At 40.8% G+C, this 12,820-nt stretch overlaps 1 non-coding gene across 1 annotated transcript; it reads right to left on the bottom strand.

Annotated features, from left to right (window-relative positions):
- Positions 1–11,197: 11,197 nt before the first annotated feature.
- LOC142441804 (U1 spliceosomal RNA) lies at positions 11,198–11,361 on the bottom strand. The gene has a single exon (XR_012783135.1). It is a non-coding gene; the product is annotated as a U1 spliceosomal RNA (small nuclear RNA).
- Positions 11,362–12,820: the final 1,459 nt, after the last annotated feature.

Below are 12,820 nucleotides of genomic sequence, written 5' to 3'. Positions count from 1 at the left end.
GCTTAGGGGAAGGGCAAGAACTGAAATCACTTACACTTACTGTACGTTCAGGCCATCTGAGGCTGCTGGAGTGAAATTTTCACAGGCCCATAGTTGCAAATGACAAGAACCAGAATCTCCACCTTAGCACTGACTGCACTGTGTGTGTCTGTGTGTCCGTGTGTGTGTGTGTGTGTGTGTGTTTATTTCAACTACAAAAAGTCTATCAAAGCTGACCTCCACACTACTGTCCTTCTGAGACACCATGAAGATGGAATTAGGTTTTGTTTTTAACAGAAGACTTCAAAAGAATAGTTATAATCTGTCTAGAGAATAATAGAGAAATGCATTACATTATGTGTACTATCTTATCAAATGTCTTTAAAAGCAAATGATTTACATTTTAAAGTGAAATGTGAATATATATCATATATACATGCATGTTATTGCTATGTGCCATCAAATAAATATTGACTCCATAGGTCAGAGTAGAACTGTCCCCTAGGGTTTCTTTAGTTGGAATCTTTATGGAAGTAGACTACCACATCTTTCTTCCATGGAGCAGCTGGGGGGCTTGAACCATTAACCATATGGTTATAACCCAAGCTCTACACTCTTATGACTCCTCCTACATGTCTACATATGCATAGCCACATCATTTTGTGTGTGTGTGTATGCATGTGGGCTATTGATTCTATCCCAACTCATAATGACCCCAGACAACAGAGTCGTACTGCCCCATGGGGATTCCCAGGCCATAATCTTTAAAGGAGAAGGTCACCAAGTCTTCCTCCCTTGGAGTTGCGGAGAGTGTCTGTACTGCCAAACGTTTGCTTAGAAGCAGAGCAAGTAACCATGATGCAACTATCACAATTTGAGAACAATGCATAATGCCGTTTTCTTCCAATGGACCACCCAGCTATAATGGACAATATCTCCATGCCCTCACGCTTTAAATGCACAGCATCCCCCGAGACAAAGTTCTGTGATATTTCATAAAAGCAAATCTAGCTCTTCAGCAGTGTGCACTTCTTTAAAAGAGGGATGGGATAATCTGTGAAAAAGAACCTTTTGACCCAGAAAGGCCAGAATTTTATGCCAGCCAGCGGGAAAGTGCGTTAACCACCTTGCTCCTCCCATGTAAAGTAAAGTGAAATGAAATGCCAAGGCATTTGCCTTCCTCATGAAAACAAAAGCAATAAGAACAAACTTCATGATCTCGCTCAGAAGAGAATGCCTAAGACGCCTCCTTGACTTGCTGTCTTTGGAGTGCTCTGGTTTCACTCTCAGAAGGGCAGACAGGCCGCAGGTCTTCTGCTTTTTGACTGATTCTTGCTATATTTACACTTGTTTTCTCAAAGACTGCCTGCACATGCAGAGGGGAGCTAAATTGGGCTCTGATAGGGCTTCCTCATCCTGAGCTGTTTTCTGAGCACACTGCATTCATAAATAGACCACAAGGCTTTGGGCTTCTGAGGTCACTGTGCTTCACACAATTGTTCTCTCCTGGGCTACGTGAAAGAGAACGTCTGGGCTGAGCCTGGAGTTCCTGGAAGCTGTGTTTCTCAGCATTGAAGGGCTATCTCTTCTCAAACAAAAGCACAGCCAGGCTATAGAAGGTGACCTTACCGATTGTTCTCAGGGAATGTGAATTCAGAGAGGAGGTTGCAATAGGACCCACCTCTAAAGCTATCTTGCACTCGGGACACCTATTAAATATCAAATTGCTCTATTTAATGGCATGAATGCTTTATAAACATTCTACTGTTAAGAAGGGAATTAAAATTATTATCTGGAACACTTTTTTCTCTGTGTTAGTCTGGGTAGACTAGAGAAACAAATCCTTATGTGTATAAGGAAGAGCTTTATATACAAGAGCAATTGGACATTGAGAAAACACCCCAGCCAGGTCCAAATCACTCCATAAGTCCAATATTACTCTATATGTCTGATACCAATCTATAAATTCCTCCTCAAACTCTTGCAACAGATGCAATGACGCCTAGTGCAGGAAGATCACAGACTAGTGGGTGACAAGTCTTGTGGATCCACTGGCAGTGGAAGCATCTGGGTGGTGGCAGGCGTCTTCACATGGCTTCTTCAGCTCCAGGGCTCTAGCACAGCTCCATGTGTCTTCTCCACAAGAGTGTCTCACAGGGAGTGAGAGTGTGTGTCTTACCTCCAGTGAGCTATTTTTCTCCTTAGCGCCTCCAAATGAGGTCATCAAGCTGTGTCTTGATTGACAGGCTAAACTCTGCCCCTACACTCAAGTCTCAAACTGACAACAGATTGTGTAACTACCACACCCTCCTACTTCCTAAACACTCCTCAGGCATAATTTGAACACACATCTCAGAGAGCATTGTACGGCACCATCCAGTTCACTCCAACTCACAGCAACCTTGCCTGCAACGGAATGGAACACTGCCTGGTCTTGTGCCATCTTCACAAGCATTGCTCTGTTGGAACCCATTTTAGCAGCCCTGACAAATCCATCACATTGAAGGTCTTTGCTGGTTTTTTGCTCACTGGGTACTTTCCCAATCAATCTGTCCAATGTAGGACAAAATCTCACCATGCTCCCTTCGAGGGAGCATTGTGGCTGTACTGCTTACACGACAATCTCCACCCAGAAGTACAATGTATATCCAATACGCTTCTCCAATAGCACAATTCAAATGCTTCGGGTTTTCTTTGGGTTTCCTTATTCATTGCCCAGGTTTCACATGTCCTCAGAGTGACATGTTTGCTTTTTAACACTGAATACACTTTTTGTGGCAGATTTGCCCAATGCAATATGATTTTTGCTGTCTTGGCTGCTGCCTCCATGTGTCTTCATTTTGGAAACAAGTAAAATTAAATCCTTTGATAATATGTTCTCCATTTATCATGATGTTGTTTATTGATCTAGTTGTAAGGGTTTTCATTCTATGTTGAGCTACAATTCATAATAAAATCAATAGGTACTCCTCAGTGTTTCAAGTCCTCTTTACATTCCTACAGATTGCATGTTAATGAGTCCTCCTCCAATCCTGGTGCTAATTTCTTTATGTAGTCCAATTTCTGATATTACTTACTCAGCACGCAGATCAAATAAGTACAGTATGAACATAAGCCACCCCCCTTTTTTTCAAAATCATTTGATTAGGGGGTCTTACATCTTATAACAAGCCATACATCAATTGTATCAAACACATTTGTACATATATTGCCATCATCATTTTCTTTTTCTTTTTTTTAAATCAGAAAACTTAAAAAAACATCCAAATATGTAGTTATTGTTTCTCAACATGTCTATCTAGATAAGAATATAAACCCTTATGCACATTTTCTGATTAAAAACAAACAAACAACCAAATTCAACTTCTATTAAGGCCATGCCGACTCATAGCAACCCTCTAGGGCAGAGTAGAACTGCCCCTGTGTGTTTCCAAGGCTGCCAGCTGCAGCTCTTTCTGGAAGTAAAAACCCGTTTGATTTTAAAGCACACATTCGTTCTCTCTTTTGTTCACAAAAATGTGTCTTCTGGTTCTCCATGTGCACAATTAATGTTCATTAATTCCAGCTCTACTCAGTGCTATCCATAGTTTGTTATGATCTGCAAAGTCTCCATTGGTTCTCGTGGATTTGTTTCCAGTTCCATTGCACAGTGAAAGACACTCTAGTAAAATATCTTCTGGTAGTCTCTGCCTTTAGCCACCATCTGTCTGTCATCGGCCCTTACATACTTATCTGAATCCAGCTTGAATTTTTGTCAGTTCCCTGTTGATGCATTTGCATTTTCCTCACCAACTTTTACTTGTATGTGATATTAATGATATAGTTTCATAATTTCTGCATTTTCTTTGATCACCTTTATTTGGAATAGACAAAAAGAGGAATCTCTCCCAGTCAGTTGGTCTTGGTCTAGAGAGCCTGGTTTTCAGCTGTCTTCATTGCAATGCGGACATCTTCCTTCAGTACCATATATTCTTGATCATACACTACATCTTAAGTGCTTGAATGTTAACCGTTTATCTTTGCTATGGGGATTCTGTGTACTCTTTCTTTCTGATTTCAATGCTTTCTGCATTGTTTAATAAATTTCCCATAGACTCTTTCAATTGCAACTCAAGACTCTGTTTTTTTTCCCAGTTCTTTAAGCCCAAGACATGCTAAGCACGTTCTTCTATTTTGGCTTTCTAATGCCAGATGTTTGCACATTTCATCATAATCTGCTCCTCTGTCTTCTCCAGCTGTCCTTTGACCTGTCAAGTGATCCTTTCTTCCAGTGACTTTAGAAACTCTACTTTCAGAAGCGAGTTGCAGGGTCTCCTTTTCATCCAATTTGAACTTTTCTGTATTTCCTGTCTTTTCTATAACCTTTGCTATCTTCATCTATGGTGTCATTGTGAGGTCATTCAACAACTTTTCTGTTCTCCAGTTTTTGTTGTTCAGTGAGTCAGATCTATTTTTGAAATGATCTTTCAATTAAGTTGGGATATATACTCAGGTCATACTTTGGCTCGTATGGATTTGTTTCAGTTTTCTTTGGCTTTACCTTGAACTTTCATAGGAGCAATTGATGATCTGTTCCACTGTTGACCACTGGCCTCTGACTAATGATATCCCACTCATCTGCCTGTGTGCCTGCCTTACTGTGGTAGCTTAGGTGTGGCCTTGATTCTGGAAGCTATGCCACCAGTGTTTCTAATGCCAATAGGTTGCCCACAATTGACAGGTTTCCGCGGAAAAACAGGCAATATATGTAGTAGATCCACATATGGATCGATCAATGCACTCTTAAAAAGGAAAAGAGTGAAAACCTTAGGAGTAGTAGCAAACATTGTCTGATATGGAGCCAGAAGATGAGCCCCTGAATTTGGAAGGCACTTAAAATAGAACAAAAAGAAATGCTTCCTCAAAGTAGAAAACCAAATTCATTTTCATCGAGCCAATGTTGACTCGAAGCAACTCTATAGAGCAGAGTAGAACTGGCTCAAACTGGTGCAAAGGCAGTAAACCTTTACGGGGGATATAGCATGGCCACATCTCTTTTCCTGATGGATTTGACTGCTTAGTTTTCATTTAACAACTAGTTTTTAACCACTGTACCACTAGAAGACCTCCTCCAAGCAGAGGTAATTGTAATGATGTGACAGAGCTAAGACTGTCAGGACTTCTTTTATAATTTTTTGGTGTGGTTTGACTCAAAACAAGAAGGAACAGTCAAAGTTATCTATTATTCATTTATATGTCCAACATATGAAGTATGGATTTAGAAAGAGTGGAAGCATCAAAAATGAAATAGAATGCATAAATATTGATCTCCTAAGCATTAATGCGCTGTAATGAACTAGTATTGACCATTTTAAACCAGATATTCATATGATCAACTATGCCAAGTATGACAAGCTAAGGAGAAATGGTGCCATATTCACTATCAGAAGGAACATTTTCAAAATCTGTGCAGAAGTACAATATGGTCAGTTATCGACTGATGCCCATACACTTACAAGGAAAGCCAGTTAATACAAGCAATATTCAACTGGACGCATTAACTGCTAATCCAAAGTTGAAGAAATTAGAAACTTTTACCAAATTTCTGTAGTCAGAAATTGATCCAAAATACCATCAGGATTCATGGATCATTGCTAATGATTGGAAAGCAAAAGCTGGAATCAAAGAAAAAGGATCATTATTAGGGAACCAAAAACATGGCCTTACTGATCAGAAGAACACTGGAGATTGCATGATAGAATTTTATTTATCCATGATTTACTCATCACAAGTAGCTTTTTAAAACAACACATATGGCTGGATTAATGGCAGTGCTACTGACTTCATATTGTATCATAGTTGTTGCTATCTTTACCCAGATTATTTCACAGCCATTGTCTTAGACTCTGGCGCTTCAAGTTCCCACATATGCTTTACTGTTGCTATTGTCAATCGGATCCCATTTAGACAATTGTATAGAGGAGCACAGTGCTCAAGGAGAACATTTTTTTGTAATCTGAGCTAATCTATTGTTTAGTTTAAAGATGATTTATGACATAGTTTAAGTCCAAGCTTTAAAAGATATTTCCATGCCATGGATTTGGGAGTTTCTTCCATCTCAATGCATTCAGGAAGTGTGGCTTTCATCAGAATTTCAAGTTCTCTCTATATGTTTCCTCCTTTTGATCAATATCTTTTTATAGGATCCTTCATCAATACATTCAGTTAATAGTAACCAGGCACCACCCATTTCTCATGGAAAAGGAGGCTTTTGAACAGGTGGAAATAAGATATGCTTTTTTTGAATATTTTTTCCTAAAAGGGGTACAAATGAAAAAACCCAAACTAACATGAAATTGTCAAAAATGATAGTTTCAAATTAAGCCAACATTCATTGCCAACATACATTAACGTTTAACTTCCTTTGGACTTATATTTGTAACACTAAATGGAAGTACTCACTGCTTTATGTCATCTGGAAGCACCATGCTACCATTAGGCTTTTAATAACATTCTTTAGTTACAGATGAGTCTTGAAATTTGGGGGCAAACTCAGAGCTGTTCACCTGGGGCTACTGACACAGGCCAGGGAAGATGAAAAGACATCTGACTGAGGTGGTCCTGTGTCACCTGGTATACTGACAAGAGCAATGTTTATGTTAATGAGAACACAACCAATTCCTGTATCCAGACCCCTGTCTCTGAGGTCTGGGACAGCGACTCCTAATATATGCCTACCATGTCCCCGAATCAAAATAATTGACAACGCTGAGATCCAAAATAGCCCAACCAAGATGGAGTTTATCTTAAATTTCGAATGAGGGTTTCATGCAATAGTAATAATGGCAATGTAGAAACAGTGCATAACACATCACAATTTCTTCTCATTCCAAAATATGGGCATTCAAGTCCATCTGGGATTCCTGGTCAACTTGAGAGGCAGTGGAGGTCATAGCTAAGTAGCATTAAACTTGCCAAGCTGGTGGGTGATGTGTCCGTCTTAGGAAAGGAAACCTGACTACTCTTAAAGATGCAATTGTATTTGATGAAGATTGGACAGGGAAAGAGTTGGTTCTAGAGTTAACTGTCCCACCCTCATTATAAACATTTTCTCATTCCCCATTCTTTTCTGGTTTTATCTAGGAAACTGAGGTAGAAATATTTTTTAAATCCCTTTAAAAATGAGCTAAAGCCACTCTAAGATTCAAGTAACTTACGGGGCAAACAAGATGGAAAAACTGATGCACAAAGCAAAATACAGAGAGTCACTCAAGTTTTTTTTCTCCCATGAGTTTTTATTTTTAAAGAATCTTAGCTATCTTGATGTAGTTCTCACTAGAGCTTATCCAGCTTTAATACATCTCACCAATCTCAACAACAGGGGCCCCCGGGGTACCTGAAATAGCGTGACTCCAGGTCTGAAATGAGCTTTTCGGTTTTGTGTTAAATTCACTGTAATTTAAGTTAAGAGGAAAAACAGAGCATTAAGAAAATTGCTTCTTTTATATTAATTTAGGCATGTGTTGTCTGCTATTTTGCAGTAAAATAACTAGTCCATAACACTTGGTAGAGTCACACCCATAATGTTGACTTGTCAGCGGAACTCTGCGCAGTGAGAATTCTCACATCAACCTGGGGAGTTGAGAATAAAGTAATGCTGGAGACGGAGAGATCCCTGGGCATTCCCTGCATCAGCCACATGGAGAGGAGGCAGACAGAAGTAAAGAGACACATATAAACAACGGTGTGTTCCTCTTGACAGAATTCCTCTCCGGATCCATTGCTAAAGGCCCCTGGAAAGACACAGAAACACGTTGCCTTATGAGCAGCTCTCACAACCCGTTCATTCTGGAGAGGTTTCCAGTGAGTGAGGGCAGCTTCGCTGTGATGTGAAGCCATGTCCTTCTGCACTGCGCTTCAGGGAAATGTAAAGATGCAGTGTGCAGACATCTACGTTTAGGCAATTTCAGGCTACAGCTAATGAAAACCTCAATTCTTTCTGGACCAAGACAATAAATATCTCTGGATATGCCCAGATCCTCAGGATGGCCATCTTCCTATCCCCACTCTCATCCTCTATAGAATTTAGGGACTAAGTAAATTAGTCTGTCACACATACCACTCTTGCTCATTTTGTCATTTCGGGCCACCGAGACAGCCCTAGGCAAACCATAAAGAGAGTGTCTCTTTCTCCCCACTTGTCCCTTCTAGTGTCCCTTATCTTAAATAAATGCAGTCCTACTCTTGTCTTTTTGAAGCCTCAAAGGTGGTCACCTCGGGGTTCTTTGAGTCTTTGCAGCTATATTAAACATCAGAGATAGTCAAGTCAGTCACGCTCTGAAATAAACCAAATATTAAACCCACTGAAAGTACTAGATGATGTTTTATCTCTTATTTTTACCGTTATAGACACAGCTCAAGTCTTCTTTCTATTTCTCTTTTCTTTTGACTTTTGTTTTCAACACATGGTAACATATTACAATATCTCCTTTGATTTTGTTGTTAAGTGAGCTGCTTAATTTACTTGAAAAATGTGGATTCCTTTGTCCGTTGCTCAAACTTTATTTGCCAAGTTTTATCATTCTTCATCATTTTTAACTCAAGCTGAAAAGTCTCCGTTGTACTGAGGAAATCGTTGTCAGTTTAAAGTAGCTGGAGCATATGGAAATTCCAATGAACTTGAACCCAAGTGAAACTCGAATGGCCTACGCATGTTAGGAAAAATGCGTCACCCGCAGAAGTCACTTTGTGATCCGCAGGAGTACTACCTGGATGAGCTCCTTAAAAATGTAAGTTCTTAGGCTCCTAAATCAGGGACTCTGATTCAGTATTTCTGGTGGAGAGAAGAGCACGTGCCATTTCTTACAGGCGCTTCCAGGGACGGTGGTGCGGATGTGGCTTGCAGCACAATTTGAGCAACACGAAATCAAGGAACAGGATGTCCCATTAGACAAAGCAGGAAGAGCAACTCCCAGAAATCTAACCAAGGCTGGACAAAGGTGAAGTAACCCATGGCCGAAACAATGAGTTAGCGTAACGGAGGAGAAAAGTGTGTGACACACAGGCATGAAGCAGCAGAAAGGGTAATCAAAGCACTGGGATTTGTGGCCCAGCACTGTCCCCAAGAGGAAATATGGTGACATGCCACATGGGCAGGCACGACTTCAGGCCAGTCTTTGACCTGCCCCGGAGGTGTGCGCGTCCAACTTTCTGATAATTAAGGTCAGGATCTGCTGAACGTTGAGTTGGCTAAACCAAAATTTGACAATAATTGGACCACCTGTTACAATTCATTACAGGGAAGGAAAACCCAACACAAAGCCCTGGCCTATGCAACCGTATTTAAATCAGACGTTGGCTTTTATGCATTGGTGTCTTGAGAATCTGTTTCCCATGCATTCTTTCTCCTGAGTCTAACTGGCACTAAGCTGAGTTAAATGATTTGTACGGTCCTTTATGTGATCCATGACAACCTGCACCTGGTTAGCTCTTCAAGGGCCTCTTCTCTCCGACAGACCTGACAAAAGGAGGTGGAATGAGAAAGAACCTTCACTGGCTGAGCTGAATGACAACATTGATTACGTAACTCTAATGCATGCAAGTGCTTCAACCTCTCTGAGTCTTTGCACCCTTTTAATAAATGGGGATACATAATAATACTTGGAAAGTAATGCAGCCAAGAGCTCTTGAGGTCATCAGACGAGCTGGTGTGACTACAGTCCCTGTTAGGTGCCAGGTGCAATTTGGCTTGATCCATAAATTAGCAGTTGAATGTACAACAGAATGAAGCACTTCCCCCTCCAGTGCTATCCTCATCATCATTTCTGTTTGATCCACTGGTGGAGTCACTGTGTCCATCACTGAGACTCTCTTTATTTTTTTAACTGATGCTTTACCGAGCATGATATCTTTCTTCAGAATCTGGTTCATTTTACTAGAATGTCCAAAGTACATGAGATGAAATCGCTCCATGTCTCCTTTTAAGGAGCATGTTGGCTTTACTCCTTCTGAGACATATTTGTCCTCTTATCAGCAGCTATTACTTATTTTATTTTCATTGTCTAGATACCAATCAAAGGCTCTCTCATGGCACGGGTTTAAGTGCTGGGTAGCCAGTTGAGCCTACCATCTGTTTGGTGGAAGAAATAGGTGGCTGTTTGCTTCTTTAAAGATTTACAGACATGGCAACCTAGTGAGGGATCTCTACTCTGTCCTATAGGCTTGCTGTCATTCAAAATCACCTCAATGGCAATGATTTTCAGTAACCAACTAAGAAGCCCTAGTAGTACAATGGTGAAGCACTTGGCTGCTAAGGAGAAGTTTGGTGGCTTAAAGTTTCAAACAACCCCATCAGCTCTGTGGGAGAAAAGGATTCAAAGGAAGTCCTATGTGGCAGTACTACTTGGGCACATATTTTCACTGAGATGAATTGATTAATAGCACCTAACAGGTAATCAACTAAGCTTATTCTTTGATAATATGTGATCAGCTAGCTCTTTGATGTTTCTGCTTGTTTGCTTTTTATACTTTCCTTTTTCTTGTTTAATATCTCAACAGGAATATATGCATTTGGTGTATCTGCATATGTGTGTAATAAAACAAAATATTGTAGGTGGTTAGCTCTTGGGGGTATGCATATAAGATTTTCTTTTGTCTGTGTTTCAAATACACAAATACAATATTTAATGTTTTCAGAATTACTTTAAAAGTCATGAATCTAATTAAATGATTCTTCACAGTGACTGCACATTAGAATTTTCTGAGGAGCTTTGACAAACCTCTAGACACGGAGTCATGCCCAGGATGCGCTCCAGAGAAACTAATCAGAATCCCTCATGGCAGGATGCAGGTGCCATGAAGTGTTTTTTTGTTTGTTTGTTTTTTAAAGTGGCTCTCCACTGATGACTCCATTTTATTGCTAAATTTGAGCAACTCTGGTCTAATCCGTAAATTTAATTTCCTAAAAAGATAAGATATATACCTCATGAAAGTTTGGAAGAACTTGAGTTTTTCAATATAATTTTTCCCAGATGTCTTAAAAATAGTTTAGTACTCTTAAAAAGCAACATGAGCAATCAAAATGGTTGAATTTCCTAGCAGCAACATTTGATAAACTTTCAAAATCACAATTTGCCTTTATCTATTTAACTCAGATTTCTTCTTCTTCTTCTTCTTCTTCTTCTTCTTCTTCTTCTTCTTCTGCTGCTGCTGCTGCTGCTGCTGCTTCTGCTTCTGCTTCCAGGAGAGAGCTTGAATGCACTTTCCTACAACCACTAATTAGGTCTTTGAGTTTTCCACCTTCAGGGAGGTCACAGGCGTCAGCATATTCAGAGTGCGGTGGATAAGCTTCTCCCTTGGAAAATCACCTTCATGATCATGGTATGCCCCTTGCCAGGTAAGGATTTAACGCATATTTTTAAAGAAGTCTGAGCTTCTAACATGTAAATTTAGGAAGTTGTTTCAGGCCAGGCTGACTAGAGAAACAATTCTTGTAACTCTCATATATGTGTAAGAAAGAGTTTCTATCAAGAAGTCATTATATGCCAAGAAAACATCCCAGCCAGTGCAACTCCAGTCCTAAAGTCTAGTATTAGTCCATTAAGTCCCTCTAGACCAGGACAGCCACATGCAGTTATGCAGAATGCAGGGGGATCACAGGCCTCATGTGGGTCCCGGGCTCTGGCAGCAACCAGGATCAGCCAAAAGGAGGGTGAAAGAGAGAAGGGGAGATCCCCAGGGATCCTTATGAGAAGGCCACACCCACAAGAAGGCACCATCAGTCTGTGACCGGATTGACTGGTTGAATATCATGCTTACATTTTTTATATGGCTTCAAGTTGACATGAAATTATGTAACTACCAGACATGTCATGAACTAAATAGAAATCAAGCATGAATTTTATATAGTGGATTCTTTGGGGGAGCTTCAGAAGACTCACTAAGGTGCTGGGGAAGGCCGGTCATCTCCAACTGTAGAGAATGTCCCTCCTGCACAGACAGCAGAAAACCTTAAAGTGGGAAGACAGTGGAAGAGGCACAATTAAGAAGGTTACAAGACGAAAAGCAAAGATGCAGGCAAAATGGCAGCAGGGAACTTGGACGGAAAGTAAGCAACAGTACACAGTCAATTAGCAACAGCAAGAGCCAACGGTGGGCTCTTGACAGAGCATCTCCCAGAACCAGAGAAAAATCGAGATGAAAAGTTCACTGGCAGCCAATGGGAATTGAGGTGTGCAGATCCCAATCCAGGAAGATTGTAATTAGGTAACCTTCCAGTCCCTGGAAGCAGACATCATGTTTAGTACAGTAGAACGTCCGTGAAAAGGAAGAAGATCCTCCATGAGAAGATTGACATAGCGGCCGCAACAATGAGATCCGCCGTCACAGTGGGGAGCATGGTACAGGGCTGGCAGAGCTTCCTTCTGTTGTGTGTACATAGAGAGGTTAGCTGTGACTTCGAAACAACTTGACAGTGTCTACCAACAATAACAACTAGGGACATGAGCTGAAGTGAAGTGATTTGCTATGATTCTTTAGCTATCATGTCAACCAAATGTAGAGGCCTCTAACTTGGGGATTGGTCAGTTATGCTATGCAGCTGGGGGTAACAACAGAGAGCCCTCTCCAAAGCAAGAGGGGACTCCTACTACCCTTAAGTAAAAAGAGCCACCAGCAGCGCACATAGGCACCATGAGATCCCTGTTGGAAGGTGTGGAAGCAGCAGAGGCACTAGAGGCCCCAGTAGCAAGACATCCAGGAGAGAGACCATGAGACAGAGTGTGGGATTCCTAGCCCACTGCATGAGTAAAGATACGCGCCTTCAGACAGGAGGCTGGCGTGTAGAGTGAGAGGTCCAGGTGTC

The sequence above is a fragment of the Tenrec ecaudatus genome, chromosome 2 (assembly GCF_050624435.1).
Source record: "Tenrec ecaudatus isolate mTenEca1 chromosome 2, mTenEca1.hap1, whole genome shotgun sequence".
NCBI lineage: Eukaryota > Metazoa > Chordata > Mammalia > Afrosoricida > Tenrecidae > Tenrec > Tenrec ecaudatus.
Note: the sequence above shows the minus strand (reverse complement) of the source record. Positions and strands in the feature narration are given on the sequence as shown.